Below are 27,190 nucleotides of genomic sequence, written 5' to 3' on the forward strand. Positions count from 1 at the left end.
TCCCTGAACCGGTGTAGACTGGCTTATGCAGAATTGGGCACATCTGTGCCCAAGAAAGCATTTCCAGAGGCTGGGGGAGGCTACTCCTCCCCTGCCTTCACACCATTTTCCAAAGGGAGAGGGTGTAACACCCTCTCTCAGAGGAAGTTCTTTGTTCTGCCATCCTGGGCCAGGCCTGGCTGGACCCCAGGAGGGCAGATGCCTGTCTGAGGGGTTGGCAGCAGCAGCAGCTGCAGTGAAACCCCAGGAAGGGCAGTTTGGCAGTACCAGGGTCTGTGCTACAGACCACTGGGATCATGGGATTGTGCCAACTATGCCAGGATGGCATAGAGGGGGCAATTCCATGATCATAGACATGTTACATGGCCATATTCGGAGTTACCATTGTGAAGCTACATATAGGTAGTGACCTATATGTAGTGCACGCGTGTAATGGTGTCCCCGCACTCCCAAAGTTCAGGGAATTGTCTCTGAACAATGTGGGGGCACCTTGGCTAGTGCCAGGGTGCCCTCACACTAAGTAACTTTGCACCTAACCTTTACCAGGTAAAGGTTAGACATATAGGTGACTTATAAGTTACTTAAGTGCAGTGTAAAATGGCTGTGAAATAACGTGGACGTTATTTCACTCAGGCTGCAGTGGCAGGCCTGTGTAAGAATTGTCAGAGCTCCCTATGGGTGGCAAAAGAAATGCTGCAGCCCATAGGGATCTCCTGGAACCCCAATACCCTGGGTACCTCAGTACCATATACTAGGGAATTATAAGGGTGTTCCAGTAAGCCAATGTAAATTGGTAAAATTGGTCACTAGCCTGTTAGTGACAATTTGAAAGAAATGAGAGAGCATAACCACTGAGGTTCTGGTTAGCAGAACCTCAGTGAGACAGTTAGGCACCACACAGGGAACACATACATATAGGCCACAAACTTATGAGCACTGGGGTCCTGGCTAGCAGGGTCCCAGTGACACATAACAAACATACTGAAAACATAGGGTTGTCACTATGTGCACCGGGCCCTGGCTAGCAGGATCCCAGTGAGACAGTGAAAACACCCTGACATACACTCACAAACAGGCCAAATGTGGGGGTAACAAGGCTAGAAAGAGGCTACTTTCTCACACAACCCCCCCCAAACGAAGGACAATAAGACTAACCTTGGCCAGTTGAGACTTTATTGTCTAAGTGGTGATAAGTAGAGAGTAGCTCTGCAATAGACTGGTTACTCCCTTTATCATCCACTATATGGTTACTTCCCTGTGGGGATGTAAACCACCCTGTTTGAAGTTTTTTAGCTAAGCAACAATGTGAAGATGTATTTTCAGAGTTTCTATCAGTAAGTTTTAGTTTAGAGCAGTGGGAATTGTCCACTGAACCTATTTGTAGTGATGGAAATGCCAGACAGGGATGCTGTCTCAAGAAAGCCATAGCTGGGCAAAAACTTTGTCCATATGGCTGGAAGAGAGAACAGGGATGCTGTTTCTCTTGAGTTGGAGCAGGGCAGGGATGCTGTCCTATGAGCTCCACACTAGGGCAGGGATGCTGTCCTAAGTGTTGTGAGGCAGTGCAGGGTTTCTGCACTAAAGTTTCTCTGGGAGGGTTGGAGGGATGCTCCATGTTAACTAAAATGGTGCTCTTTTTCTCACCAATGTTAGTTATCCCACAGAGAGGTACTTCCACCTCAGGGAGTACAGTTTTGCCAACTGATGATTCCCTTGGAACAGGTGCCACCCCAGGAGAGGTTTCTCCCACCACAGGAATGGTATCCTGAATGGTAGGGTGGTTAGGGGATACTGTGATACCCTTTTTACCTGCTGATGGAGAGGCATCCTGAGTTTTCAGGCCTTCTCTCCTTTGCTTTTTCATTTCAGTAGAAATGAGAGGGAACAATTCCTCAGGGATGCCCAGCATGGCTGCATGGGCACAAAACTCTACATCAGCCCAACCTGAGGCCTCTAGGTCATTACCTAAGAGACAGTCTACAGGTAAGCTAGGTGATACCACCACCTGCTTAGGGCCAGTAACTCCACCCCAACTAAACTGAATTATAGCTAAGGGAAGAAACTTAGTGGAGTTATGGACATCAATAATCTTATACTGTTGTCCAATGATGTGTTGATCAGGGTGCACTAGGTTTTCAGTCACCAAAGTGAAACTGGCACCTGTGTCCCTTTAGGCCAAGGCCTCAACACCATTTATTGAAACTGTCTGCCTGTACTTATCCATTGTAAGGGGACAAGCAGCCAGTGTGGCAAGGCCAATGCCACTAGGTGTGACAGAAACTGTCTTGGGACTGACTACCCCAGTTTCTACTATGGACCCATAAGTGAACCCAACTACACCCTTAACTTGACTGTTGCCAGCATTCCCACCACTAGTACCACTACTGCTAGGGGCACTAGAGCTTGATGTATTAGTGGTGGTAGGCTCAGGGGGTTTACCTGGACAGGACTTATCCCCTGGCCTATGGCCTCTGTTTTTACACACAAAGCACCAATGTTTTTTAATGTGTGCAGTTTGAGAAGAAGAGGAAGAATTAGTTTTATCCCCACCCTCTGAAGAGTGTTTAAGATTTGAAGTGGGATCTTTGGTTTTACCCTTATCCCCATGCTTATCTTGAGATTTTTCACCATCTTTCTTCTTATTGCCATCTTTGTCACCCCCTGTATGAACTTTTCTGTTCACCCTTGTTCTGACCCATTTGTCTGCCTTCTTTCCCAATTCTTGGGGAGAGGTCAGATCAGAGTCTACCAGGTACTGGTGCAACAAATCAGACACACAATTATTAAGTATATGCTCTCTCAGGATTGTGTTATACAGGCTTTCATAATCAATAACTTTACTGCCATGTAACCACCCCTCCAAGGCCTTCACTGAATGGTCAATGAAATCAACCCAGTCTTGTGAAGACTCCTTTTTGGTCTCTCTGAACTTTATCCTGTACTGTTCAGTGGTTAAGCCATAACCATCCAGGAGTGCATTCTTAAGAACTGTAAAATTATTGGCATCACTTTCTTTAACAGTAAGGAGCCTATCCCTACCTTTTACACTAAATGATAGCCATAGGATAGCAGCCCACTGCCTTTGAGGGACATCCTGTACAACACAGGCCCTCTCAAGTGCAGCAAACCACTTGTTAATGTCATCCCCCTCCTTATAAGGGGGAACTATCTTGTGCAGATTCCTGGAATCATGTTTTTTTGCAGGATGACTATGGGGAATACTGCTGCTGCCACCATGGGTTTCTAAACCCAACTTCCGTCTTTCCTTCTCTAGTTCAAAAGACTGTCTATCCAAATCCAGCTGTTGCTTTTTAAGCTTCAGTCTGGTTTGTTCCACCCTCAACTTATTGAGTTCCCTCTCTAACATTCTGTCATCAGGGTTGGTGGGAGGGACATTCCTAGATACAGAGGTATGATGGGAATGAACAGAAGGAGACCTGTCCCTTACAGAAGCCACCCTAACAGCTTGGTTAACAGAAACATCACTACCAGTATGGTGAGAATAAATGCTTTTGCTATGATGTGAGACAACACTATTTGTATGGTGTGGCTCATCATCATTACCAACTATGCTAGACTGTCTAGTAATGGGCAGGCTAAGAAGTTTCTTTCCTGAACCTTTTCCTAAGGGGAGTCCCTGGATCAGATTGAGAACCATTAGCTACTTTTTCAACAGATGGGGCACTTTTAGCCTTATCTTGTTCTCTAAGCATATTAAGTAACAGTTCCAAGGAAGGATTCTTCCCTACACTCAAACCTCTCTCTATGCAGAGACTCCTTGCTCCTTTCCAGCTAAGGTGATCATATGCAATTTTAGACAGGTCAACATTTTGGCCTGTGCCCGACATTTTTAGAGAGAGTTAAAGTGATAGAAAAAGAGAAAAAAGTTTTCAGAACTTTTTAGAAAGACAGAAAAAAAAACTTTTTAAACTTTTGAGAACTTTTTGAAAGTTTAGAAGTACTTTTCAGCACTTAGAAAAGAGTGAAAAGAGGAAATGCAAAACTTTTTGGCTATGTGTATATACACTGACCTTGTTTTGTATATTTTTCTCTTATGAAAAGTACAATGACAAGAGTGGTAAGTAGTCTCAAAGCACTTATCCCACCACTGCACAACCAATGTAGGAGGCTGGACTGGCTTGTAGTGAGTACCAAGGGGTACTTGCACCTTGCACCAGGCCCAGTTATCCCTTATTAGTGTATAGGGTGTTTAGCAGCTTAGGCTGATAGATAATGGTAGCTTAGCAGAGCAGCTTAGGCTGAACTAGGAGACGGGTGAAGCTACTACAGTACCACTTAGTGTCATATGCACAATATCATAAGAAAACACAATACACAGTTATACTAAAAATAAAGGTACTTTATTTTTATGACAATATGCCAAAGTATCTTAGAGTGTACCCTCAGTGAGAGGATAGGAAATATACACAAGATATATATACACAATAGCAAAAATATGCAGTATAGTCTTAGAAAACAGTGCAAACAATGTATAGTTACAATAGGATGCAATGGGGAAACATAGGGATAGGGGCAACACAAACCATATACTCCAAAAGTGGAATGCGAACCACGAATGGACCCCAAACCTATGTGACCTTGTAGAGGGTCGCTGGGACTATTAGAAAATAGTGAGAGTTAGAAAAATAACCCTCCCCAAGACCCTGAAAAGTGAGTGCAAAGTGCACTAAAGTTCCCCTAAGGACAAAGAAGTCGTGTTAGAGGAATAATGCAGGAAAGACACAAACCAACAATGCAACAACTGTGGATTTCCAATCTAGGGTACCTGTGGAACAAGGGGACCAAGTCCAAAAGTCACAAGCAAGTCGGAGATGGGCATATGCCCAGGAAATGCCAGCTGTGGATGCAAAGAAGCTTCTACTGGACAGAAGAAGCTGAGGTTTCTGCAGGAACGAAAAGGGCTAGAGACTTCCCCTTTGGTGGACGGATCCCTCTTGCCGTGGAGAGTTGTGCAGAAGTATTTTCCCGCCAAAAGAACGCCAACAAGCCTTGCTAGCTGCAAATTGTGCGGTTAGCGTTTTTGGACGCTGCTGTGGCCCTGGAGGGACCAGGAGGTCGCAAATTGGACCAGGAGAGAGAGGGGACGTCGAGCAAGACAAGGAGCCCTCTCAGCAGCAGGTAGCACCCAGAGAAGTGCCAGAAACAGGCACTACGTGGATGCGTGAAACGTGCTCACCCGAAGTCGCACAAAGGAGTCCCACGTCGCCGGAGACCAACTTAGAAAGTCGTGCAATGCAGGTTAGAGTGCCGTGGACCCAGGCTTGGCTGTGCACAAAGGATTTCCGCCGGAAGTGCACAGGGGCCGGAGTAGCTGCAAAAGTCGCGGTTCCCAGCAATGCAGCCCAGCGAGGTGAGGCAAGGACTTACCTCCACCAAACTTGGACTGAAGAGTCACTGGACTGTGGGGGTCACTTGGACAGAGTTGCTGGATTCGAGGGACCTCGCTCGTCGTGCTGAGAGGAGACCCAAGGGACCGGTAATGCAGCTTTTTGGTGCCTGCGGTTGCAGGGGGAAGATTCCGTCGACCCACGGGAGATTTCTTCGGAGCTTCTGGTGCAGAGAGGAGGCAGACTACCCCCACAGCATGCACAAGCAGGAAAACAGTCGAGAAGGCGGCAGGATCAGCGTTACAGAGTTGCAGTAGTCGCCTTTGCTACTATGTTGCAGGTTTGCAGGCTTCCAGCGCGGTCAGCAGTCGATTCCTTGGCAGAAGGTGAAGGGAGAGATGCAGAGGAACTCGGATGAGCTCTTGCATTCGTTATCTAAAGTTTCCCCAGAGACAGAGACCCTAAATAGCCAGAAAAGAGGGTTTGGCTACCTAGGAGAGAGGATAGGCTAGCCACACCTGAAGGAGCCTATCACAAGGAGTCTCTGACGTCACCTGGTGGCACTGGCCACTCAGAGCAGTCCAGTGTGCCAGCAGCACCTCTGTTTCCAAGATGGCAGAGGTCTGGAGCACACTGGAGGAGCTCTGGACACCTCCCAGGGGAGGTGCAGGTCAGGGGAGTGGTCACTCCCCTTTCCTTTGTCCAGTTTCGCGCCAGAGCAGGGCTAAGGGGTTCCCTGAACCGGTGTAGACTGGCTTATGCAGAATTGGGCACATCTGTGCCCAAGAAAGCATTTCCAGAGGCTGGGGGAGGCTACTCCTCCCCTGCCTTCACACCATTTTCCAAAGGGAGAGGGTGTAACACCCTCTCTCAGAGGAAGTTCTTTGTTCTGCCATCCTGGGCCAGGCCTGGCTGGACCCCAGGAGGGCAGATGCCTGTCTGAGGGGTTGGCAGCAGCAGCAGCTGCAGTGAAACCCCAGGAAGGGCAGTTTGGCAGTACCAGGGTCTGTGCTACAGACCACTGGGATCATGGGATTGTGCCAACTATGCCAGGATGGCATAGAGGGGGCAATTCCATGATCATAGACATGTTACATGGCCATATTCGGAGTTACCATTGTGAAGCTACATATAGGTATTGACCTATATGTAGTGCACGCGTGTAATGGTGTCCCCGCACTCACAAAGTTCAGGGAATTGGCTCTGAACAATGTGGGGCACCTTGGCTAGTGCCAGGGTGCCCTCACACTAAGTAACTTTGCACCTAACCTTTACCAGGTAAAGGTTAGACATATAGGTGACTTATAAGTTACTTAAGTGCAGTGTAAAATGGCTGGGTACGGGTAACAGCGCTTGCTATCCGTGAACGAGTCACTGAAGCACAGTAGCGAACGGGTAGCAGCGCTTTATACCCGTGAACGAGTCACACGAGTCACTGAAGCTCAGTAGCGAACGGGTAGCAGCGCTTGCTATCCGTGAACGAGTCATTGAAGCTCAGTAGCGAACGGGTAACAGCGCTTGCTATCCGTGAACGAGTCAATGAAGCGCAGTAGCGAACGGGTAGCAGTGCTTTATACCCGTGAACGAGTCGCCGAAGCGCAGCAGCGAACGGGTAGCAGCGCTTTATACCCATGAACGAGTCACCAGCACCCATGAACAAATCTCCAAAGCGCAGAAGCGAACAGGTATCAGTGCTTTATACACATGAACAGTCACCAAAGTGCAGTAGCGAACGGGTATCAGTGCTTTATACCCGTGAACGAGTCCCGAAGCGCAGTAGTGAACGGGTAGCAGTGCACCCGTGAACGAGTCCCGAAGCGCAGTAGTGAACGGGTAGCAGTGCTTTATACCCGTGAACGAGTCGCCGAAGCGCAGTAGCGAACGGGTAGCAGTGATTTATACCCGTGAACGTGTCGCCGAAGCGCAGTAGGGAACGGGTAGCAGCGCTTTATACCCGTGAACGTGTCGCCGAAGCGCAGTAGCGAACGGGTAGCAGCGCTTTATACCCGTGAACGTGTCGCCGAAGCGCAGTAGGGAAAGGGTAGCAGCCCTTTATACCCATGAACGAGTCGCCGAAGCGCAGTAGGGAACGGGTAGCAGTGCTTTATACCCGTGAACGAGTCGCTGAAGCGCAGTAGCGAACGGGTAGCAGCGCTTTATACCCATGAACGAGTCACCAGCACCCATGAACAAATCACCAAAGCGCAGAAGCGAACAGGTATCAGTGCTTTATACCCATGAACAGTCACCAAAGCGCGGTATCAGTGCTTTATCCCCATGAACGAGTCACCAAAGCACAGTAGCGAACGGGTAGCCTTGCTTTATACCTGTGAACGAGTCACCAAAGCGCAGTAGTGAACGGGTAGCAGTGCTTTATACCCATGAGCGAGTCACCAAAGCACAGTTGCGAACGGGTAGCAGTGCTTTATACCCATGAGCGAGTCACCAAAGCACAGCAGCGAACGGGTAGCAGTGCCTTATACCCATGAACGAGTTACCAAAGCGCTGTAGCGAACGGGAAGCAGCGCTTTATACCCGTGAACGAGTCACACGAGTCACTGAAGCTCAGTAGCGAACGGGTAGCAGCGCTTGCTATCCGTGAACGAGTCACTGAAGCTCAGTAGCGAACGGGTAACAGCGCTTGCTATCCGTGAACGAGTCACTGAAGCGCAGTAGCGAACGGGTAGCAGTGCTTTATACCCGTGAACGAGTCGCCGAAGCGCAGCAGCGAACGGGTAGCAGCGCTTTATACCCATGAACGAGTCACCAGCACCCATGAACAAATCACCAAAGTGCAGAAGCGAACAGGTATCAGTGCTTTATACCCATGAACAGTCACCAAAGTGCAGTAGCGAACGGGTATCAGTGCTTTATACCCGTGAACGAGTCCCGAAGCGCAGTAGTGAACGGGTAGCAGTGCTTTATACCCGTGAACGTGTCGCCGAAGCGCAGTAGCGAACGGGTAGCAGTGCTTTATACCCGTGAACGTGTCACCGAAGCGCAGTAAGGAACGGGTAGCAGCGCTTTATACCCGTGAACGAGTAGCCGAAGCGCAGTAGGGAACGGGTAGCAGCGCTTTATACCCGTGAACGAGTCGCCGAAGCGCAGTAGGGAACGGGTAGCAGTGCTTTATACCCATGAACGAGTCGCTGAAGCGCAGTAGCGAACAGGTAGCAGCGCTTTATACCCATGAACGAGTCACCAGCACCCATGAACAAATCACCAAAGCGCAGAAGCGAACATGTATCAGTGCTTTATACCCATGAACAGTCACCAAAGCGCGGTATCAGTGCTTTATCCCCATGAAGGAGTCACCAAAGCACAGTAGCGAACGGGTAGCCTTGCTTTATACCTGTGAACGAGTCACCAAAGCGCAGTAGTGAACGGGTAGCAGTGCTTTATACCCATGAGCGAGTCACCAAAGCACAGTTGCGAACGGGTAGCAGTGCTTTATACCAATGAGCGAGTCACCAAAGCACAGCAGCGAACGGGTAGCAGTGCCTTATACCCATGAACGAGTTACCAAAGCGCTGTAGCGAACGGGAAGCAGCGCTTTATACCCGTGAACGAGTCACACGAGTCACTGAAGCTCAGTAGCGAACGGGTAGCAGCGCTTGCTATCCGTGAACGAGTCACTGAAGCGCAGTAGCGAACGGGTAGCAGTGCTTTATACCCGTGAACGAGTCGCCGAAGCGCAGCAGCGAACGGGTAGCAGCGCTTTATACCCATGAACGAGTCACCAGCACCCATGAACAAATCACCAAAGCGCAGAAGCGAACAGGTATCAGTGCTTTATACCCATGAACAGTCACCAAAGTGCAGTAGCGAACGGGTATCAGTGCTTTATACCCGTGAACGAGTCCCGAAGCGCAGTAGTGAACGGGTAGCAGTGCTTTATACCCGTGAACCTGTCGCCGAAGCGCAGTAGCGAACGGGTAGCAGCGCTTTATACCCGTGAACGTGTCGCCGAAGCGCAGTAGGAAACGGGTAGCAGCGCTTTATACCCGTGAACGAGTCGCCGAAGCGCAGTAGGGAACGGGTAACAGTGCTTTATACCTGTGAACGAGTCGCTGAAGCGCAGTAGCGAACGGGTAGCAGCGCTTTATACCCATGAACGAGTCACCAGCACCCATGAACAAATCACCAAAGCGCAGAAGCGAACAGGTATCAGTGCTTTATACCCATGGACAGTCACCAAAGTGCACTAGCGAACGGGTATCAGTGCTTTATACCCATGAACAGTCACCAAAGCGCGGTATCACTGCTTTATCCCCATGAAGGAGTCACCAAAGCACAGTAGCGAACGGGTAGCCTTGCTTTATACCCGTGAACGAGTGACCAACGCGCAGTAGTGAACGGGTAGCAGTGCTTTATACCCATGAGCGAGTCACCAAAGCACAGTAGCGAACGGGTAGCAGTGCTTTATACCCATGAGCGAGTCACCAAAGCACAGCAGCGAACGGGTATCAGTGCCTTATACCCATGAACGAGTTACCAAAGCGCTGTAGCGAACGGGTAGCAGTGCTTTATACCCGTGAACAAGTCACCAAAGCGCAGTAGCGAACGGGTAGCAGTGCTTTATACCCATGAACGAGTCGCAAAGCGCAGTAGTGAACGGGTAGCAGTGCTTTATACCCGTGAACGAGTCACCAAAGCGCAGTAGTGAACGGGTAGCAGTACTTTATATCCGTGAACGTGTCGCCGAAGCGCAGTAGCGAACGGGTAGCAGTGCTTTATACCCGTGAACGAGTCGCCAAAGCGCAGTAGCGAACGGGTAGCAGTGCTTTATACCCGTGAACGTGTCGCCGAAGCGCAGTAGCGAACGGGTAGCAGTGCTTTATACCCGTGAACGAGTCGCTGAAGCGCAGTAGCGAACGGGTAGCAGTGCTTTATACCCATGAACAGTCACCAAAGTGCAGTAGTGAACAGGTATCAGTGCTTTATCCCCATGAACGAGTCACCAAAGCACAGTAGCGAACGGGTAGCCTTGCTTTATACCCGTGAACGAGTCACCAAAGCGCAGTAGCGAACAAGAAGCAGTGCTTTATACCCGTGAACGAGTCGCTGAAGCGCAGTAGCGAACAGGTAGCAGCGCTTTATACCCATGAACGAGTCACCAGCACCCATGAACAAATCACCAAAGCGCAGAAGCGAACAGGTATCAGTGCTTTATACCCAGGGACAGTCACCAAAGTGCACTAGCGAACGGGTATCAGTGCTTTATACCCATGAACAGTCACCAAAGCGCGGTATCAGTGCTTTATCCCCATAAAGGAGTCACCAAAGCACAGTAGCGAACGGGTAGCCTTGCTTTATACCCGTGAACGAGTCACCAAAGCGCAGTAGTGAATGGGTAGCAGTGCTTTATACCCATGAGCGAGTCACCAAAGCACAGTAGCGAACGGGTAGCAGTGCTTTATACCCATGAGCGAGTCACCAAAGCACAGCAGCGAACGGGTAGCAGTGCCTTATACCCATGAACGAGTTACCAAAGCGCTGTAGCGAACGGGTAGCAGTGCTTTATAGCCGTGAACAAGTCACCAAAGCACAGTAGCGAACGGGTAGCAGTGCTTTATACCCATGAACGAGTCGCAAAGCGCAGTAGTGAACGGGTAGCAGTGCTTTATACCCGTGAACGAGTCACCAAAGCGCAGTAGTGAACGGGTAGCAGTGCTTTATACCCGTGAACGTGTTGCCGAAGCGCAGTAGCGAACGGGTAGCAGTGCTTTATACCCGTGAACGAGTCGCCAAAGCGCAGTAGCGAACCGGTAGCAGTGCTTTATACCCGTGAACGTGTCGCCAAAGCGCAGTAGCGAACGGGTAGCAGTGCTTTATACCCGTGAACGAGTCGCTGAAGCGCAGTAGCGAACGGGTAGCAGTGCTTTATACCCATGAACAGTCACCAAAGTGCAGTAGTGAACAGGTATCAGTGCTTTATCCCCATGAACGAGTCACCAAAGCACAGTAGCGAACGGGTAGCCTTGCTTTATACCCGTGAACGAGTCACCAAAGCGCAGTAGTGAACGGGTAGCAGTGCTTTATACCCATGAGGGAGTCACCAAAGCACAGTAGCGAACGGGTAGCAGTGCTTTATACCCATGAGCGAGTCACCAAAGCACAGCAGCGAACGGGTAGCAGTGCTTTATACCCGTGAACGAGTCACCAAAGCGCAGTAGCGAAGGGGAAGCAGTGCTTTATACCCATGAACGAGTTGCAAAGCGTAGTAGTGAACGGGTAGCAGCGCTTTATACCCATGAACGAGTCTCCAAAGCTCAGTAGCGAACGGGTAGCAGCGCTTTTTCTACCCATGAACGAGTCACCAGCACCCATGAACAAATCACCAAAGCGCAGAAGCGAACAGGTATCAGTGCTTTATACCCATGAACGAGTCACCAAAGTGCAGTAGCGAACGGGTATCAGTGCTTTATACCCATGAACGAGTCACCAAAACGCAGTAGTGAACGGGTAGCCGTGCTTTACACCCATGAACGAGTCGCCAAAGCGCTGTAGGGAATGGGTAGCAGTGCTTTATACCCGTGAGCGAGTCACCAAAGCACAGTAGCGAACGGGTAGCAGTGCTTTATACCCGTGAGCGAGTCACCAAAGCACAGCAGCGAACGGGTAGCAGTGCTTTATACCCGTGAACGAGTCACCAAAGCGCAGTAGTGAACGGGTAGCAGTGCTTTATACCCATGAACGAGTCGCAAAGCGCAGTAGTGAACGGGTAGTAGTGCTTTATACCCATGAACGAGTCACCAAAGCGCAGCAGCGAATGGGTAGCAGTGCTTTATACCCATGAACGAGTCTCCAAAGTGCTGTAGCGAACGGGTAGCAGTGCCTGTAGGAAGTTGGCTCTGTATTTACTATTTCAAAGTGAGAATTAGCATGCTCAGAGTCCAAGGGTTCCCCTTAGAGGTAAGATAGTGGCAAAAAGAGATCATTCTAATGCTCTATTTTGTGGTAGTGTGGTCGAGCAGTAGGCTTATCAGAGGGTAGTGTTAAGCATTTGTTGTACACACACAGGCAATAAATGAGGAACACACACTCAAAGAACATTCCAGGCCAATAGGTTTTTATATAGTAAAATATATTTTCTTAGTTTATTTTAAGAACCACAGGTTCAAGATTTACAAATAATGCTTTAAATGAAAGGTACTTCACTTAGGAACTTTAGGAACTTTGAATTAGCAAAATAGCATATACAGTTTTCACACAAATGGCAATAAGCTATTTTAAAACTGGACAAAGTGCAATTTTCAACAGTTCCTGGGGGAGGTAAGTGTTTGTTAGTTTTGAAGGTAAGTAAACCACCTACAGGGTTCAAAGTTGGGTCCAAGGTAGCCCACCGTTGGGGGTTCAGGGCAACCCCAAAGTTACCACACCAGCAGCTCAGGGCCGGTCAGGTGCAGAGGTCAAAGTGGTGCTCAAAAGGCATAGGCTTCAATGGAGAAGGGGGTGCTCCGGTTCCAGTCTGCCAGCAGGTAAGTACCTGCGTCTTCGGAGGGCAGGCCAGGGGGATTTTGTAGGGCACCGGGGGGGACACAAGTCAGCACAAAAAGTACACCCTCAGCGGCACGGGGGCGGCCGGGTGCAGTGTGCAAACAGGCGTCTGGTTTGCAATGTAGTTCAATGGTAGACCTAGGGGTCTCTTCAGGGATTCAGACAGGCAAGAGGGGGGGCTCCTCGGGGTAGCCACCACCTGGGCAAGGGAGAGGGCCACCTGGGGGTCGCTCCTGCACTGGAGGTCGGATCCTTCAGGTCCTGGGGGCTGCGCGTCGGGTTCTTAGAAGCAGGCAGTCGCGGTCAGGGGGAGCCTCTGGATTCCCTCTGCAGGCGTCGCTGTGGGGGCTCAGGGGGGTCAACTCTGGCTACTCACAGGCTTGCAGTCGCCGGGGAGTCCTCCCTGTAGTGTTGGATCTCCACAAGTCGAGCCGGGGGTGTCGGGTGCAGAGTGCAAAGTCTCACGCTTCTGGCGGGAAACGTGTGTTCTTTAAAAGTTGCTTCTTTGTTGCAAAGATGTTTCTTCTTTGGAGCAGAGCCGCTGTCCTCAGGAGTTCTTGGTCCTTTTAGATGCAGGGTAGTACTCTGAGGCTTCAGAGGTCGCTGGACCCTGTGGAACGCGTCGCTGTAGCAGTTCCTTGAAGGGGGGAGACAGGCCGGTAGAGCTGGGGCCAAAGCAGTTGGTGTCTCCGTCTTCTCTGCAGGTTTTCAGCTCAGCAGTCCTTCTTCGTCTTAGGTTGCAGGAATCTAGTTACCTAGGTTCTTGGAGCCCCTAAATACTCGATTTAGGGGTGTGTTTAGGTCTGGGGGGTTAGTAGCCAATGGCTACTAGCCCTGAGGGTGGGTACACCCTCTTTGTGCCTCCTCCCTGCGGTGAAGGGGGCACATCCCTAATCCTATTGGGGGAATCCTATATCTGCAAGATGGAGGATTTCTAAAAGTTAGTCACTTCACCTCAGGACACCTTAGGGGCTGTCCTGACTGGCCAGTGACTCCTCCTTGTTTTTCTCATTATCTCCTCCGGCCTTGCCGCAAAAAGGGGGGCCGTGGCCGGAGGGGGCGGGCAACTCCACTAGCTGGAGTGCCCTGGGGTGCTATAACAAAGGGGGTGAGCCTTTGAGGCTCACCGCCAGGTGTTACATTTCCTGCAGGGGGAGGTGAGAGGCACCTCCACCCAGTACAGGCTTTGTTACTAGCCACAGAGTGACAAAGGCACTCTCCCCATGTGGCCAGCAACATGTCTGGTGTGTGGCAGGCTGCTAAAACTAGTCAGCTCACACTGGAAGTCGGGTATGGTTTCAGGGGGCATCTCTAAGATGCCCTCTGGGGTGTATTTTACAATAAAATGTACACTGGCATCAGTGTGCATTTATTGTGCTGAGAAGTTTGATACCAAACTTCCCAGTTTTCAGTGTAGCCATTATGGTGCTGTGGAGTTCGTGTATGACAGACTCCCAGACCATATACTCTTATGGCTACCCTGCACTTACAATGTCTAAGGTTTTGCTTAGACACTGTAGGGGCATAGTGCTCATGCACCTATACCCTCACCAATGGTATAGTGCACCCTGCCTTAGGGCTGTAAGGCCTGCTAGAGGGGTGACTTATCTATACCTATAGGCAGTGTGAGGTTGGCATGGCACCCTGAGGGGAGTGCCATGTCGACTTACTCGTTTTGTCCTCACCAGCACACACAAGCTGGCAAGCAGTGTGTCTGTGCTGAGTGAGGGGTCTGCGGGGTGGCATAAGACATGCTGCAGCCCTTAGAGACCTTCCCTGGCATCAGGGCCCTTGGTACCAGGGGTACCAGTTACAAGGGACTTACCTGGATGCCAGGGTGTGCCAATTGTGGAAACAAAGGTACAGGTTAGGGAAGGAACACTGGTGCTGGGGCCTGGTTAGCAGGCCTCAGCACACTTTCAAATCATAACTTGGCATCAGCAAAGGCAAAAAGTCAGGGGGTAACCATGCCAAGGAGGCATTTCCTTACAGTGCCTTATACCCATGAACGAGTCACCAGAGCGCAGTAGCAAATGGGTAGCAGTGCCTTATACCCAAGAACGAGTCTCCAAAGCGCAGTAGTGAACGGGTAGCAGTGTTTTATACCCATGAACTAGTCACCAAAGCGCAATAGTGAACGGGTAGCAGTGCTTTATACCCCTGAACGAGTCACCAAAGCACAGCAGCGAATGGATAGCAGTGCCTTATACCCATGAAGGAGTCGCCAAAGCGCAGTAGTGAACGGGTAGCAGTGCTTTACACCCATGAACGAGTCACCAAAGTGCTGTAGCGATCGGGTAGCAGTGCCTTATACCCATGAACGAGTCACCAAAGCACAGTAGCAAACGGATAGCAGTGCTTTATACCCATGAACAAGTCACCAAAGCACAGCAGTGAACGGGTAGTAGCACTTTATACCCATGAAAGAGTAGCCAAAGGACATTAGTGAATGGGTAGCAGCACTTTATACCCATGAACGAGTCACTAAAGTGCAGTAGTGAACGGGTAGCAGCACTTTATACCCATGAAAGAGTAGCCAAAGGGCAGTAGCGAACAGCTAACCGTGCTTTGTACCCATGAATGAGTCACCAAAGCGCAGTAGCAATTGGGAAGTAGCACTTTATACCCATAAAACAAGTTGCCAAAGTGTAGTAGAGAATGGTTAGTAGTACTTTATTCCCATGGACGAGTTGCCAAAATGTAGTAGCGAACAGGTAGTAGGTCTTTCTATCCACAAACGAGTGTCCAAAGTGCAGTAGCGAATGGGTAGTAGCGCTTTATACCCATGAATGAGACACCAAATCACAGTAGCGAACGGGTAGCCGTGCTTTCTACCCATGAACGAGTCGCCAAGCGCAGTAGTGAATGGGCAGCAGTGCTTTATACCCATGAACGAGTCACAAAAGCACAGTAGCGAACGGGTAGCAGTGCTTTATACCCATTAACGAGTCACCAAAGCACAGTAGTGAACGGGTAGCAGTGCTTTATACCCATTAATGATTCGCCAAAGCACAGTAGTGAACGGGTAGGAGCACTTTATACCCATGAACGAGTCACCAAATTGCAGTAGCGAAAGGGTAGCCGTGCTTTCTACCCATGAACGAGTCACCAAAGCACAGTAGCGAATGGTTAGCAGTGCTTTATACCCATTAACAAGTCACCAAAGCACAGTAGTGAACGGGTAGCAGCACTTTATACCCATGAACGAGTCACCAAAGTGCAGTAGTGAACGGGTAGCAGCACTTTATACCCATGAACAAGTTGCCAAAGTGTAATAGAGAATGAGTAGTAGTACTTTATATCCATGAACGAGTCGCCAAAGCGCGGTAGCCATGGATGAATCACCAAAGTGCAGTAGCGAACGGGTAGCAGTTCTTTATACCCATGAATGAGTAGCCAAATGACATTAGCGAATGGGTAGCAGTGCTTTATACCCATGACCGAGTTGCCAAAGCACAGTAGCAAACTGGTAGTGGCGCTATACACCCACAAATGAGTCACCAAAGTGCAATAGCAAATGGTTAGAAGTGCTTTTTACCCATGAATGAGTAGCAGTGCTTTATACCCATGAACGAATCGCCAAAGTGCAGTAGCAGATGGGTAGCAGTGCTTTATACCCATGAACGAATCGCCAAAGTGCAGTAGCACATGGGTAGCAGTGCTTTATACCCATAAACGAGTCACAAAAATGCAGTAACTAATGGGTAGCAGCACTTTCTATCCATGAACGAGTAGCCAAAGGGCATGAGCAAATGGGTAGCCATGCTTTGTACCCATGAACGAGTCACCAAAGTGCAGTAGCAAATGGGTAGCAGCTCTTTATACCTATGAACGAGTTGCCAAAGTGCAGAGGCAAACACATAAAAGTGCTTAATAGCCATGAATAAGTCTCCAAAGTGCAGAAGTGAACAGGTAGCAGTGCTTTATACCCATGAACGAAATAGCGAACGGGTAGTAGCACTTTATACCCATGAACAAGTCACCAGAGTGCAGAAGTGAGCAGGTAGCAGTGCTTTATACCCATGAATGCTGTAGCGAACGGGTAGTAGCACTTTATACCCATGAATGAGTCACCAAAGGGAATTAGCAAATGGGTAGCAGCGATTTCTACCCATGAATGAGTCGTCAAAGTGAAGTAGCGAACAGGTAGTAGCGCTTTATATCCATGACCAAGTCACCAAATTCCAAGAGCGAACAGGTAGTAGCACTTTATACCCATGAAGGAGTTGCCAAAGTGCAGTAGATAATGGGTAGTAGCAATTTTTACTCATGAGCGAGTCACCAAAGTGCAGTAGCGAACGGGTTGCAGTGGTTTATACCTATGAGCTAGTAGCCAGAGGGAATTAGTGAACAGGTAGCAGCGCTTTATACACATGAACGAGTCGCCAAAGCACAGTAGTAAACAGGTAGCAGCACTTTATACCCATGAACGAAGTCACCAAAGCACAGTAGCGAATGAGTTGTAGCACTTTATACCCATGAACAAGTTACCAAAGTGTAGTAGAGAACGGGTAGTAGTACTTTATTCCCTTGAACGAGTTGCCGAAACGCAGTTGCAAACGGGTAGTAGCGCATTATACCCATCGACAAGTCACCAAATAGCAGTTGCGAACGGGTAGCAGCGCTTTATACCTATGAACGAGTCACCAAAGCACAGCAGCAAATGGGTAGCAGTGCCTTATACCCATGAACGAGTCACCAAAACACAGTAGCGAACGGGTGGCAGTGTTTTATATCTGTGAACGAGTCGCCGAAGCGCAGTAGCGAACGGGTAGCAGCGCTTTATACCCGTGAACGTGTCGCCGAAGCGCAGTAGCGAACGGGTGGCAGCGCTTTATACCCATGAACGAGTCACCAAAGTGCAGTAGTGAACGGGTAGCAGTGCTTTATACCCGTGAACGTGTCGCCGAAGCGCAGTAGTGAACGGGTGGCAGTGCTTTATACCCATGAACGAGTCACCAAAGTGCAGTAGTGAACGGGTAGCAGTGCTTTATACCCGTGAACGTGTCGCCGAAGTGCAGTAGCGAACGGTTAGCAGTGCTTTATACTCATGAACGAGTCGCCGAAGTGCAGTAGCAAACAGGTAGTAACGCTTTCTACCCATGAACTAGTCGCCGAAGCGCAGTAACAAACAGGTAGTAACGCTTTATACCCATAAACAAGATGCCAAAGCACATTAGCGAACATGCAGCAACCCTTTACATTCTTGAATGAGTAGCAGATGGGCAGTAGCAAAGGGTTAGTAGCACGTTCTGCCCTTGAACGAATCACCTCTGCACATTAACGAACAAGTAATAGCGCTTTATACCCATGAACTAGTCGCCAAAGGGCAGTTTCTTTCTTTCTTTCTTTCTTTCTTTCATTCTTTCATTCTTTCTTTTTTATTTCTTTCTTCCCTCGTTTCTCTCTCTCCCTCCCCTGTGCTCTTTCTCTCACCCTCTTGCTTCTCTCATTGTCACACACCCCTCTCTCCAATGTCTTTTGCTTTACTTTGTTCTATTGTTTCCTTCAGCCACTCTTACTCTCTTCTTCTCTCTCTCACTCATACACTTTCTCTTTCTGTCTCTCTCCCCTTTCCTATATTTATTTCTAACTATCTCTTTATTTTTCTTATAAACCCTCTATGGCTCTATCCACCTCTATTTCACTCTCTCCCTTCCCCACTCCAGCTCTCTCTCCCTCTACCACTCACATTCCCTTGATTTTCCATCTTCTTCCATCCTCTATCTTTCACTCCGTCTTATTTGCACTCCCCCTCAGTGCACATGTATGTTTGGCCGTCCGTCTCGGGCCAGCCAAACATATATGCGTAGTAGACTGAGTCCAATCCGACAATGCATTGCCGTATTGGAGGCAGAGGCTTCCACTTTGACTCAGAGCACCCAGCCAGGGCACTCCGTCCAATCCCACCGCTGCTTTCATGCTGCCAGCACCATGAAAGCAGTGGTAGTGTCACGTAGGTTCTCATTCTCCTAATGAGACTACAGGATTTGGGACTCAGAATTACTTGCGCTGTGGGGGACTGAGTCTAAACCCACTACAGGTGACACCTGTCGGCCGAATCCGGGTTTTGCTCCGGCTAACTAGCAGTGCCTCATCTCTACCCGAGAGCAGGGATGATTGGGCAGCCGAGCGCATGACACAATTGATTCCTCAGGGAAATCGTGGTCACTCAGATAACATCTGTTTCTCTCAGTTACATTAGTCTCACATATACAAGGACAATCAGAGGCAGTATATATTTCAGTAAGGTTTTATTGAAGCAACTGCATCTTAGATAATAAAGCATGTACTGCAATAACTAGGACGATAAAGCATGACAGGATTAAAATTGTGACAAAGAGAGTGAAGCATAAAAAAAGGCTACCATATTGTCACTAGAATCATTAAAATAATTCCTACCTAGGCTACCTTAGAGCACAGCATGATAAGCTCTAATTCTGCCCTTCAGGTTCCCCTGGGAAGACATCATCCCCCATACCTGAGCAAAGGCCTGAAGCAACTGTGGCGAAGCACCCAGCAATCATCATACAGTTGTGGTGATCTGGCGGGAATCTCCCTCAAACGTATATGGATCAAAGTAGTGTTTTTATAACAAAACAGCTGATGTTCCAAGAAAGGATCCCAACGTAAGAGTGCGTATGTTTCTATGAACACTAGTGACAAAGCGTTACCACGTTTGCCGACACCCTATCTTACTACAGCCTTGAGAAAAGCACAGAGCGAAAGAAATGTCTTGTTTTAAGAACGCAGTGCTGGCCTAGGCAAAGAACAGCTAGATAGAGAAAATAAAAAAAGACCGCAAATGTGGCTATTGTTAAAATAATAAAACAAAGCTGAATAAAATATGTCTAGGTTAAAGTGCACAGTGGCAGGCGTAGTGTGCTAAAATAACGTGTATGAAGCTGTAACTAAAATCTCTACAGAACAGTAGGATTGGACGCAGGGCAGGCTGAGAGCCTGAGCCTGTCCCTGCGGATGAGGATCGGTTTGAAGGTGGCGCTACTTGGTGAAATAGATAAGTTTTTAAAATTTGGTTATTTATGTTGTGGTCGCCACCACCCCTTCTCTCTCCCTCGAGCTGCGACTGGGTTTTTCCCCTCTTCCTTTTCATACACCACCCACCTCTCTTTTTACATTCCTTCTCCAAAGCCCCCCACTTCTCTTATGATCTGGATGAGGTGCAGAAAGTGTTTCAGTTTCTGTATAATTCCCTTAGAGGAAGTGTTCACCTAACGCTGTTTGCCACATTGGTGGCTTGTGGAGTTATTACCCATAGATAGAGTGCCAGGAGACTCCATGTAGAGTTTGAATATGACGGGAGGCTTGCTGGGACCCTGGGGAACGTGGCAGGGGAATAGGATAGTCTGGGAACTAGAGGTGCCCATGTGAATGATTCTGCCCACTTCAAACAGCGGGTTCAGCCCCTCTCTGCTCCTCTCATACATTTGCTCCTTCACGTTCTCTCTTTCTTTTCCTCAAAAACATACCCAGTCCTTCCTTCCTTTTTACTCACATGGTCTTTCTTTTCTTTTTATTACACACACACAGTCTTTCCTTAATTTTTCTCACTAACACACTGTAGGAAAGTACCCTCTTTTTGGCATGGTTACCCCCACCTTTTGCCTGCTGTCAGTGTGTTTTGACTGTGTTCATTGGGATCCTAATAACCAAGACCCCAGTGACTGTGTTCTCTCCCTCTAAATCTGGTTGTTCCTAGCTTTGTATACCCCACAATTGGCATCCTGGTACTCCCATGTAAGTCCCTAGTATTTGATACCTAGGTACCCAGGGCATTGGGACACCAGGGGTTCCCATGGGCTTCAGCATGTACTATGCCACCCATGGGAGCCAATGCAAAATGTGTCTGCAGGCCTGCCATAGCAGCCTGTGTGAAAGGGTGCATGTACCCTTTCACTACAGGTCACTGTAAGTCACCCCTATGGTAGGCCCTCTTAGCCCAGAGGGCAGAGTACAAATACCTGTGTGTGAGGGCACCCCTGTATGAACAGAGTTGCCCCTACGAACTCCAGCTCCATTTTCGTGGACTTCGTAAGTGCGGGGAAGCCATTTTACAAGTGTACTGGACACAGGTCCTATGTCCAGCTACATAATGGTAACTTTGAATCTGGGCATGCTTGGTATCAAACATATCAGAGTCATACCCCAATACTATTGCCAGTATTGGTTGTATGAGTCCATGCACTGTAGGGGCGCCCTAAAGGACCCCCAGCTTTGCTCCCACCAGTTTGCAGGGATTTCCCAGGCAGCCCGCGCTGCAGCCATCCTCCAGACAGGTTTTTGCCCTCCTGCTGACCAGCTCAATCCCAGGAAGGCAGAACAAAGGTTTTCTTTTGGGGGTGGGAGGCAACATCCTCTTCCTTTGGAAATAGATGTTACATGGCTTGGGAGGGGTAGCCTCTCCAAGCCACCGGTATGCTTTGAAAAACACATTTGGTGCCCTCAGTGCATAAACCAGTTTGCACCAGTCGAGGGACCCCCAGTCCCTGCTCTGGCGCGAAGCTGGACAATAGAAAAGGGGAGTGACCATTCTGCTGTACATCACCACCCCAGGGGTGGTGCTAAGAGCTCCTCCAGGAGGCCACTTGATTTTGCCATCTTGAATCCAAGGTGGGCAGAGACCCCTGGGAGCATCTGACTGGCCAGGTCAGGCAGGTGATGTCACAGCCCCCTCCTAATAGGTGGTCACCCTGTTAGGTGACCAATCTCCCTTCCTGGGCAATTTAGGGTCTCCCTCTTGGGTGAGTCCTCAGATTCGACATGCAAGATTCCAGCAGGACTCCTGCATCGTTTACTTCATCTTCTGGCCACTAGGACTACAACTGAACCCTCCAGGAACCGACAATCTGCATCTCCAGCGACGACTCCGCTTTGCAACATTGTTTCTCCAGCTCCTTCCAGCAACTGCAACATTTCCCCGGCTGCGCATCCTCTGAGGGCGACGAGTCTTCAGCCTGCACAAGAAGCAAGAAGGAATCTTCCTTGGAGTGAAGGAGTCACTCCCCTGCATCCGCAGGCACCAACTTCAACCACGACTGGCTGCGTAGATCTTCTCCCCTGCAAAACTGCGTGGATCCTGCTTCACAGGTGCTGGTCTGGAGTGGTCCCCCTGGTCCTCTCTACCAACTGTTCAACTTGGGAGATTGGGAGATGGTAAGCCCTCGCATGTCCTTGCAGGACAGTACCCCTGTGCACCGTGCCTCTTTCAATTACCAAGGCTTATGCTCTTCTTCCAAGGGATCTTCAAGCTCCGTGTAGCCCGGGCCTCCAGCACTCTTCCCTTCACAGCACAGTCTCCTGCCTGCTGCTCCAGCGACGTGGGACTCCTCTCCAGGTGTGCAGAGTGGGCCTCACTGCGACTCCCGTGCCTGCTGCTTGTGAGTTGCCTCCTCGACTTCTGACTCTCCTCACTGCTGAGGGTCGCCTGGGACTCCCCTCCTTGGTTTGAATCCCCCCGGACCTTCCTGGTCCCCAGCAGATCTGCAACTCTACTTTTGCAACTCCTGCCTTTGCCAAAGCTTCAACACCACTGACTGAATGCAACTTCTTCCGACATGGGACATCGGCTGCATCACTCGTGGAACTCTTCTCCTACTTCTGTGCTGCATAGCTAACTCCTGGTCTTCACCTTTGACCTGGTCCTGCATCTCCAGAAGGCTGGGTAGTGGCTCCTGCCCCAACCGGACACTCCAACTGGACCTGGTCCCCTTCATTTGCAGGTCCTTTTCTGTGAGGATCCATCTTCTGTTTCTTCCAGTCTTGCATGAGTCTTGCGCAGTCCTTTTCCAAAGTTTACCTGTGAGTTTGGGGAAAAACCAGGTACTTACCTCTTCTCTCCGGGTAGCTGGGGGGGAGGGCACTCTGGCACTTACCTTTTCGGGTTCCTAGTTCCTCGAGCTCCCCTCTACAGATTCCACTTCCTTGGGTGGGAGTCTGACCTTCGCATTACACTTACTTAAGTGTATGGTATGGTCTCCCCCTAGGGTCTCCATTATTTTCTGTTATTTCACTGTTTTCGTTTGCTTTCAATCCCAATTCCTGACTTCTTATGTATATATAATAGTGTATTTACTCACCTGCTAGTGGAGTATTGCCTATGCAGTATTTTAGTATTTGTGTTACCATAAAAAAGTGCCTTTATTTTTGTAACGCTGTGTGGTTCTTTCATGTGTGTGAGTACTGTGTGACTACAGTGGTATTGCATAAGCTTTGCATGTCTCCTAGATAAGTCTCGGCTGCTCATCCACAGCTACCTCTAGAGATCCCTGGCTTCTAGGCACTGCCTACACTTCACTAAGAGGGGATACCTGGACCTGGTAAAAGGTGATAACATCATAGGTGCTCACCACACCCCAGGCCAGCTCCCTACACACGCCAAGTCTTTCTTTCCTTTTTCTCACTAACACACTCAGTCTTTCCCTCTTCCCTTTTTTGTCACTGTGTGGCACCCACTTTCTCTTTCAAAGGACCCCCACTGTCTCTGATACTCTTTCTCTCACATCACCTCACACTCTTGCTTTTATCCACAGCTCTCCAACTGCCGGTAGCTCTCTCCTACACTTTTCCAGCCCTCTCTCTCTTTATTTCCACAACTTTCTCTCTCTTTAGCTCCCTCTCTCCCCCTTTGTCTTTCTCACTCACTCGCTCCATTTCATTCTCAGTTTATCTCTCTTGTTTGCTCTCACTCCCCTGTCTCCATTCTACATGTAACTATCTGCATTCATTTGTAACAACGTAAGCCAGTGGTTCCCAAACTTTTGACTTCTGTGGACTCCCCACTTTATCATTACTGGAATAGGGGACCCCCTCTGAATCATTTTTGGAATCCGGAGACACCCCCCCCAATGAGTCATTACTGAAAGCTGGGGACTTCATCTGTTAATATTATTTCATTTTCTAAGCAGTCTCGGACCCCCTGAGGAGGCCTTGCAGACCCCAGGTTGGGAACCACTGACCTAGGGTGTAACTGAACGGATGGAGTCTGCAGACAGAATATTATGTTTTATTGACCCGGGCAGTAAAGTGCCTCTCAGAGGTTCCTCTTGTGGTTAAGATGTCTGGGATGTGCCATGTCCTGGTTCCTGCTTGGGATGGGGACGGGCCTTGGTCCAGAGCCCTAGACCTGATGGGTCTAGCCCCGCCTCTCACTGAGCCCTGTGCCAGCTGCCACCTCATCCGCCCTGTGCAAAGTCTCACCAGCCCTAGAACTGCCAACTGGTGACTCCTGGCAGTGATTGGGCCGCATTACAAACAGCGTAAACCTGGCAGAGAGCGTAGCAAGGGAAGCTCGTCAGCACCTACTTCTTTGAAAACTTTCTTTCTGTGTAATGACAAGAGGCTTGTCACTGTATCGTCGTCAGGATGCCCCCTAGCATAAATATGTTGTCCCAAGTCTCATTTACAAAAATATCGCCCCCCTAGAGTTAATAATTGAAAATCTATTTCCAATAGGATGGGCATTTTGTTAAAAATATTTAAAACACTGTTTTTGTGTCCGACAATATTTTAGCATACTATTTTTTTACATACGACCCTGGCTAAAGCTAAAGAATTTTTAAATTGCTACAATTGAAGACTTTGCAATTCAAAAAAGCTCTCAGAATTGAAAAAAATTGCAAAAACTTACAAAATGCAAGCCATCCGATTTTCAGCTCAATTCATGGGTACCTACGGTTTCAAACCCTGCCCAGAATCAATCTTCGAAAGGCATCTTTTTATGACATCTATGCCAATAACAATGCTTCTAGTAGGTGGCGTGGGCACATTTTCTAAAACGTATTATCCATTTCCAGATTTGCAGCTGAGGGAAACTGTGTACAAAACATTCCGCACACTGGTGAGCTGAGGAGGACCCAGGAAGAGGGTTGGATTGAGGACACGAGCAAACATTACAGCCCCTGTGTACACATGGCCAAGAAACTTGGTGCCAATAATTAGTGAAATCATCTATGATAGCGCTTCCCGGAATCTGGGCGCATCGCCAGCCCATGTTTGGTGGTCGTGGAAGTCCATGCAATAAATAAATGTCTTTCAATTCTGCATTTCTATTGTCACATGTGTTGTGCTTCAAAGACAGGGCACAAATGTCAGGCTTTGTCTTCTGAAAAAAACTGCTGCTTTTTTCACATGGAGATTGGTGTTTACAATCCCCTCTCACTTTGAGGTCAGACAAAAGCAAACTGAATTATCTGACAATCATTTTTTGTAACAGACAGCACCATGTAAATACCTGTGAATGAACTGCACACACTCAGCTGTTAGGAAAGCAAAAACAGAAACACATTTTTGTGTGGGACTGAAATGTGGTCAGTGGCACCCCTGCGGTGTTCAGGAGGGCGTTCGGGGGGGGGGGGGAGCTCCAGAGTGCCCCCTCAGCACAGCACCTGGCCAGAGTGAGTCCAGGGGAGGGGGGTAGGACTCCATGTTCATTGCAGGGGGGGCTCCAGTTTCGTTACGCCATTGAATGTGATGGAACCAAAGATTTTCATAGAATTAAAACAAATCCAGACACTTTACTTGGTGATGAACAGAAGATAAATATTGACTATTTATGCAGAATATAATTTGTCTGCTATATAGTTTTATCAGTAGAACTGTTAAACTGTGTGTCTGTGCACATGCAGTGTCCATTTCAATGGAAAATGTGCCATCTGTAAATGGCAGTGGGCCACCACATGATGCTTTAGTTACATTGAAAAACGGAGCACCTCAGGTCCATCAGATCTAGGTGGGTCACAAACGTTTGTCGTTCTAAAAAGTGGGTGGTGGTTCTAAAAAGTTTAGGAACCACTGGTCCATGGGGTAAAGTAATCAGAAAGTAAAGTATAGAGATATTGGATATCACCAGGGGTTCTGGGATCATTTAGAAGTTGGCATGAAGGCTGTGAGTCCTCCGGAGCGGAGGGCACCAGCCTGCCATAATTAGAGAAATCGGCCAAATTAGTGAAAAGTTTTGTCAATAGTCATCTGTCCACACAGCAGTAGCACTTTTGGTGAAATCATAATGTTCAAAGGTACACCATGTCATGGTGGTTGTTAGAAATGGGGTTTTTGGTTGGCAGTCAGGTTGCCCTCTGTCCAAACAAGAACCCTCACTCTAGTCAGGGTAAGTCACACACAATCCAAAATCAGCCTGTGCTCACCCTCCGGTAGCTTGGCACGAGCAGTCAGGCTTAACTTAGAAGGCAATGTGTAAAGCATTTGTGCAATAAATCATACAACACCATAGCATAACACCACAAAAATACACCACACAGTGTTTAGAAAAATATATAATATTTATCTGGGAATCTTCAGGTCAAAACGATCAAAGTTGCAATATGAATTTGTAAAGATATCACTGAAAAGTGATAGAAAGTGTCTTAAGTCTTTAGAAAGTAAACAAAGTCTCTTTCAAACACAAAGTACCTGGTTTCTGGTGGAAAATCTCCTCAGAGGGCCACAGGAGAAGAGGTGCGTGGAAAACTGGTGTGTGCGTTGATTTCTCCTCAGCACACACGGACTTGCGTCGTTATTTTCCACGCGGGGAGTCGTGCGTCGTTTTCCGGCGCGCGGACAGTCTCTTACTGTGGTTTGCGGGGAGTACCAGATGTCCCCGGTCTGTGCGTGGATTTTCCTGCTTGTTTTCCGGCTGCGCGTCGTTCTGCGGGGCTGCGCGTCGAAGTTTCGATCTCACGGCAGGCGTTGCGTCGATTTCTCCGGCGGAGTCGGGCGGCGTTGTCCTTGCGAGGCCGTGCGTCAAAGTTTTGATCTCACGGCAGGCGTTGCGTCGATTTCTCCTGGAAAGTCGGGCGGCGTTGTCCTTGCGAGGCCGTGCGTCAAAGTTTCGGTCGTCCCGAAGACGTCGCGTTGATCAGCGTCGGTGTGCGGCGTTTTTCTTGCCGCGAAACAAGCTGTGCGTCGAAAAGTTCGGCGCACGGATCGTCCAAGAGGAAGAGAGAAGTCTTTTTGGTCCTGAGACTTCAAGGAACAGGAGGCAAGCTCTATCCAAGCCCTTGGAGAGCACTTTCACAGCCAGACAAGAGTTCAGCAAGGCAGCAGGGCAACAGCAAGGCAGCAGTCCTTTGTAGAAAGCAGACAAGTGAGTCCTTTGAGCAGCCAGGCAGTTCTTCTTGGCAGGATGTAGTTTCTGGTTCAGGTTTCTTCTCCAGCAAGTGTCTGATGAGGTAGGGCAGAGGCCCTGTTTTATACTAAGTTGTGCCTTTGAAGTGGGGGTGACTTCAAAGAGTCTCTAAGAAATGCACCAAGCCCCCTTTCAGCTCAATCCTGTCTGCCAGAGTCCCAGTAGGGGGTGTGGCAGTCCTTTGTGTGAGGGCAGGCTA

At 48.9% G+C, this 27,190-nt stretch overlaps 1 long non-coding RNA gene across 1 annotated transcript in view; it reads left to right on the top strand.

Moving 5' to 3' along the window:
* Positions 1-24,877, top strand: part of LOC138268008 (uncharacterized) — a 39,089-nt gene extending 14,212 nt beyond the window's left edge. The window contains exon 3 of the long non-coding RNA XR_011199901.1: positions 24,662-24,877. This is a non-coding gene — a long non-coding RNA (uncharacterized lncRNA). The remainder of the gene's footprint in view (positions 1-24,661) is intronic.
* The last annotated feature ends 2,313 nt before the right edge of the window (positions 24,878-27,190 follow it).

This window comes from Pleurodeles waltl, chromosome 12 (assembly GCF_031143425.1).
Source record: "Pleurodeles waltl isolate 20211129_DDA chromosome 12, aPleWal1.hap1.20221129, whole genome shotgun sequence".
Lineage (NCBI taxonomy): Eukaryota > Metazoa > Chordata > Amphibia > Caudata > Salamandridae > Pleurodeles > Pleurodeles waltl.